At 32.1% G+C, this 6,676-nt stretch overlaps 1 long non-coding RNA gene across 1 annotated transcript; it reads right to left on the bottom strand.

Annotated features, from left to right (window-relative positions):
* Positions 1-4,557: 4,557 nt before the first annotated feature.
* LOC127851738 (uncharacterized) lies at positions 4,558-6,310 on the bottom strand. Its single transcript, XR_008035912.1, has 4 exons — positions 6,175-6,310; positions 5,302-5,368; positions 4,935-5,127; positions 4,558-4,634 (listed from the first exon to the last, which is right to left on the bottom strand). It is a non-coding gene; the product is annotated as an uncharacterized LOC127851738 (long non-coding RNA).
* Between the last annotated feature and the right edge of the window lie 366 nt (positions 6,311-6,676).

Genomic DNA, 6,676 nt, shown 5'->3' with positions numbered 1-6,676 from the left:
TGGATTTTAAAGGATAATTAAAGGTAAGATACTAGTTCTTACGTGTTTTGATTTTTGTTTGTACTTTTGTCGTTCCCTGTTCTCGGGGAAATGATTTTAACATGGGCGCCATTGATGCATCGGATCACACACGGCATACCCACAACATTCTATAAAAACACGTTCTGCGTGTCCTTAAATTCGTCGTTCGAAGTCGGAAAACGTATTGCCCTGTATATTTTGTCAAATAAAGTGTCAGTCGCTGCGATTGTCTGTTTACTCGTCAAAATTGTCAAGGTCTTCGATAGCTAAAGAAACTTCAGCGTACAGTTTATTTAGCATTGACAGACCTGTACAAAGTCGCGCCAATCAAAAATCATAAAAAGCGACATTTAAAGTTATGGTAGCCAGAACTAGGTCGTCGATGGTGAACATGTATGTTGACATCGACAGCATTTTGTCAGGAGCAATCGCCGCCATATTGGATTTTGATCATTTTCTTTCGAAAATAAAATGAATTATAGTAAAGTAAAATCTTCTTTTCGCGGTCGTAATGTGTTTAAATTCGCATACTACGTAAAATTGAATGTAGGCACATGGTGATATTTTTACTTGTTTTACGGTTTGTGTGTGAATTTTTTAAAGACTATTTTGCGTACCAGAACAAATACATGTATATCACTACGCATGGTTACATTTGTTAGATGTTAAGCGCTTTTATGACTGAATTAAAATTATTGTGAAGGTTATTAGATCTATTTATGTTAAATGTCACGTTGAAAAAATCAAATGGGATAAATATAATACTAGGATTAGCGTTGAATACAGAGAAGTTTATGTTGCTCGGCTCGAACACCGAAAGCGCTCGCCAAGGCTCGCGCTTCCGGCGTTCTAAGCCTCGCAACATAAACTTCTCTGTATTCAACGCTAACCTAGTATTCTCTATATGTGTTCTACTTCAAAGTTATTTCAATACATTTAAATGTCTAGACTTACACAGTCATCAAAGAACATTTTATGAAAATGAATATAATTATAAAGAAGCGTATTCCCCTTTTTAAAGGGGCCTTTTCACAGATTTTGGCATTTGTTTAACTTATTCATTAAATGCTTTATATTGATAAATGTTAACATTGGATCGTAAAAGCTCCAGTAAAAAATCAAGAATAAAATTAAAAAAAGGAAAAGAACATTGCCCGGAGCAGGTTTCGAACCAGTGACTCCTGGAGTCCTGCCAGAGTCCTGAAGTAAAAACGCTTTTACCTACTGAGCTATTCCGCCGAGAACACATGCTAAACGTATTTTATACGTTATATAAGCAATCTTCGTAGTTTCACAAAATTTAACGACAAAAACAGAACTCTCCAAATTATTCAATCGTTTCGCGTTGCAACGCTTTATAATTTTTAGGTTTTAAAATCGTCAAAAGATGCATATAATGGCTATATTAGAGTATGGTAAATGTTCAGTATTACTGTTTCCTCACAAATATCATAACCCAAACGAAAATTTGCGAATCTGAAACAACTTTTGTCAATTTTGTCAATTTACCAAAGCGTGAAAAGATCCCTTTAATGTTTACATCGTGGTATAAGTGATGCAAAGGACGGTATTTTATAGGTATGCAGTTTCGTATGCGATCCGACCAAGATCAGCGGGAAAGAATATGCTAAGGATTACTTTCACTAATTCAAAATACAAACCCAATGAGAAACCTTGAACTACCATTTCAGCAAACTTTAAGATGTTTGAGACATAAATAAATCATGTTTGTTTTAACACCGCGTTCAAAACATTTCGCTTGACTGTTCTTTTTTAATATGAACTATTGCGAAAAACGAGACACTAATTGTTCAATCTCCTTCTTATTGTGATTGAGCTAATGTTCCTATGTGTAAATTTGTTTTCGATTTCCGAGTGTAAATTAAGTGACCAGTACACGAAATCAATCACATACCGCTCTGATTATGGTATACAAAACACCGGGTGATTTAAAATCTTAGTTCATATTTAATATATATTTTCCTTTTTCGTCTTTTAATGGGTACTTATTTCGATAATAAAATGGGTATTAGAGAAAATTCAAATAGATGGTTCATTTCTGGCAATACATTGTAATGTTTGATTTGAAAATGTAGAAATACAAAATAAAAATAAACTTATAATCACAAAATCGGAATCAGTTTATCTATATATATATCCGATAAACATAATGTCTGCAATTATTTCTAGGGACATTCAAACACACATTCACAAACAAACTTGTCAACATGTATATAGAATCATATGTGTCATAGGCTACAGAAATCAGTACAAACGAGGAAAAATCACATTTTCGTTTTTTGTCATTTTGTAAAAGATGAATGCAAGCATAAGTCAAATCCAAAATTTTAGGTTTCTATCTATAATAGTTTTTGAGATATTGAGTTTTGAACACATGCACCCTTTATACGATCTTTTAGCTAAATAATGGTTTTCTATATCAATTGACATTGACAACAAACTCTTTTGTAAATACAGTATACATGTATTTACCGTATAGCATTCACACATAGATTCAATGCATGAGCTACACTGACCATGATTTTTACATTTTATGTGCAAACAAAAGCAATCATTTGAATACAGCTGTTGCTATGGTAACGAATTTACATAAAATACATAAATTTCATTAAAATTGTTTAAATATCAGGAAAAAAACTAAATATTTACGTTTTTGTCAAATATATGATAAAACTGCTTAAAGTCAATGATCTTAATTTCAACATGGTGTTTATTTAATACATAGTAACACAAAGAATCTAAGAAAATAGGTTGAGTTAAAGTGCAACATGTCCTTTTTTTAGAAAAGATCCACATATTTTACAGTGTATTGATTTCAATCCATTTAAGACTTTGCACAACGTAAACATCATATATGTAATTTAATAGTGCCATACATATATGCTGGTAAAAATGTTAATGTACAGACATTTTGCTGATGGTAACCATGGCAACAAATAGATAACATATCCATTTTTACTGTTTTGAACAGCAAAAACACCTAATTTTATGAGTAAATCCTTTCCCATACATATCAAACATGAAAAAAAACAATATTATTTGACCAAACAATTTAACTACAATTTGTTTACGAAACCCACATAGTAAAACCGCCATAAATAAACACAAATAATAACAACATGTACTTCTAATTCAGAACAATTAAAGATGAACAAGTATTATTTTTAAGGCATTAAGATACCTTCTATAAATCAGTTAAAATAAACATAATACCATTATCATATAAATAGAATTAATTCCATCAACAAATAAGTAAATGCCAAAATAATGTTTCCATAGCAACCAACATTCTTATTTTACATGTAAATGGGTTTCGCAATCATGGATATGATGAGCTTCAACAAAACTTATATATTTCCACCTGTCATAATAAATGAACACACATGGACAGTGGTTTATTTATATGGCTAAATGTTTTGACAAAAATTATAAAACATGTTTCAAGACATGACATTTCACATTAATAGCATCACATCATAAGTTTCAATTTAGAAAATACCATGCCACAGGCCAATTTAATATTAAAATTTTCACACTAGTAATTGTTGCTGAAAGTTCACCAATGAACAGTTTATATGGTAAACAATAACATAGAACTTGGTAATCAAAACAAATAATCTAAGGCTATTTGAAAAACAGGATCATACAATTTTCAACCTTAAAACAAACAAAGATAGGATAGGGCACATGTTTTTTGCAACTTCTGAGTTACACGGACAGTTTTTGTTATTATTACTTCGGCTTGTGACAGGTAGCTTGTCTACTGAGGTCCGATTAAAAAAAGCTGCCCTATTTCCTCATAAAGGTACCATTGTCAGGCGATACTGAGTCAAGGTCCTTTAATTCAGGCTGGGCAAGACTGGCTAGACATTGATGGTAAGAGGTCAGCACTCTTTAAAGTTTAACAAACAGTGAGTTTCAACTGTAGATTTTTCACTTGTTTTACAATATACCAAGCCTGGTTTACCAGCATCAATGAGGAAATGTTGGTACTTACAAATGTTCTTCAAGGGTATGAACAACTGGGCAAGAAAAGTTTTCCAATCGTATAGGTGCACAGGCTTCTCCGAATCACCAATCATGTGCAGCACATTAAGTCCAGACCTTGAGGAGGTGGATACAGTCTCAGCAACAATTTCGATGGTCTCTGCATCACAAAGTCTGGAAAAGTGTGAGGCATGAAAATTGGTTAAATATTGCAGAGCTTTATTTCCTTCAAAGAGAATGGCAGTTTTTCAAACATTTGATAAGCTTGTGACTCAAATGTTCACAATTTAACTATTTAACTAAACTATTTTTTCACAATTTAGAACAGTTCTAAACTCATTTTTTCACAAAATGAAGGGCCAAAGGCCACTTCACAAAGATGGGAAAAAGTCCATGTATTAAAAACATTTCTTATGAATACCGGAAGTAATAATTTTTCCAGTGCTCATTGCAATATGTATACTAACATTATCAGATGGTAAATTATTATCTACTGATGAATATACCTACACTTTGACTTCCATAAATATCCAAAATGCCAATCAGGCTAGAACATGATGTGGCCGCAGTCACCATCATCGAGTTTCTCATTCGAGTGTGCAGCCCTAATTGAAAATGGAAAGAATATTAATATATCATTTTCACAATCTGTAAAAAAACTAATAAAACTTAAACACAAATAGTATGTCTATTCTAAGCCCTTCTTATTTGTTTACCAAACAAAAAGCATTCTCAAACATTTTTAATATCAAATATTGCATTAATTAATATGAAATCTATTTTAACATAATTATATGTAAATAAGGAGTGATTTTATTTTTTTTCCAAAATTTTATTCTTTAAGATGCAAAAATGGTACCAAGTTTTCATGCAATAACATTGTATGCATAAGTAAAAGTTCTTACCAACACTAACTCTCCACAATGCATACCAAAGTACACAGTTGTTCTTATTTTGTTCAGCAGTTGTCAAAGTAGAAAACTGCCTTTTCCTCCCCTAGGCCATAGTGATGAAGCTAGTAATGCACATAGCTAACAACAGTGTTGGCGCCTTTCCCGGGTGATTCACCCTCATTCGCCAAGTAAAACACCTGTTTTCCTGCAAAAGAACAAGAAATGAAAATAAGAGCAAACTGACTATAATTGTTATTTGATACAGAAATATGTATTTCATATTTCACCTAAAATAATGACAGTCACACCAACACATTTTTGCATATTTAAGAACAATATGGGACATGTAACTGATCTAGAAATTAATAATCACACCTACCTGTACCTTCACAGCAAACACCAAAGACATCACATTTTTTCGCAGTCTTGAAGTAGTTTGGTCCAACCTAAGATATATTTAAGTTTTTAAAACAATTGTCAAGATTGAAAAGATAAATATCTTTCACTTAACTTCATAGCAATATAACAAAATAATGCAATAATAATAATCATCATTAATAATAATCATAATAATTAAGTGTCTTTAGGAGTTTCGTAAAGTCTGGATGTTGGCTTTTATTACTATATCCATTTCATCACGAGTGAGTTCATGGCAGTATTGTCTAAAAGAGATTGCTTGTTGAATGTTAATGACATCGCTGCACGGTTTGTTATGAAATGAATAACAGCCACATGTTAGAATTTGGAATTTGTTTTGCTTTTCTTGTTCCTTTAATTGTTTGAATCAAACAAGGAATTCTCAATAGGGACAGACACTCCATCTGTCTCATTTAGCGCTGAATCCTGATAATTCTGTTTCTGAACAGTTTGACTCATAGTTAGTGTCTTGATCAGAATCTGAAGAGGGCACATTTTCATTTTAATAGTTCTAATACATGGCTTGTAATATTATCAAGTATAAAGCTTGATGGTCTGTTTTGAAAATATTAATGTCAAGTTGTCAACCAAATTCAAATCTTCAAAAAAAATATCATTCTGACCCTGTGAAATTTCATATGGGATCGTGGTTGCTGAACTTTCTTGTGACATATTTACAATTTAAATAAGTGCGCCATTACATTTTGTAACCAACAACAAAGTTTTCGTAGCAAACTATTTTACTTCCGGGTTAACAGTTTCATTTTCAATGTTCTCTAAATAGGACCATTGTTTACCAAAATTAATGATTGTCAAGTTTATTAAAATATCTTACCTGATTTTAACTACGATCCTTCAATTGAAGAAATTATTGTAAGGATTGATTGACAATTTATTCCAAAGGAACTCGCAAACAAACGGTGAACAATGTCAATGCATGGGCTAATTACGACGCGCCATTTTTAGTAGAGGTCGCTCAACAAAGCAACGGTTACTTCCAACCAAATAAAAAATTATAAGTGTACATTGTCGATCAGAGCTCGGGGGCATTTCATTCTTCGAAAATATGCATATATCTCAAGTTTCAATAGGTTTTTCATAATATAATTATAACTTTATTTCCATTTTTATAACGCCGCGCTTCAATCACGCGTAGCTTAAAATAACGTCGACCGCGTTTGTACTGATTTCTGCTGACGACGTCACATATGTCTGAATAAAGGTTTCAAAAGAGTTCATACCAGTGCAAATTGAAATACATGTGTCTGCGGTTATGATTACTTTTTTCAAAATTGAGAAAAGAAAAAAATACAATCGCCTAATTAACTTAAAGAAAC

The sequence above is a fragment of the Dreissena polymorpha genome, chromosome 11 (assembly GCF_020536995.1).
Source record: "Dreissena polymorpha isolate Duluth1 chromosome 11, UMN_Dpol_1.0, whole genome shotgun sequence".
Lineage (NCBI taxonomy): Eukaryota > Metazoa > Mollusca > Bivalvia > Myida > Dreissenidae > Dreissena > Dreissena polymorpha.
The sequence above is the reverse complement of the archived record's forward strand: the minus strand, read 5'-3'. Positions and strand labels throughout refer to the sequence as shown.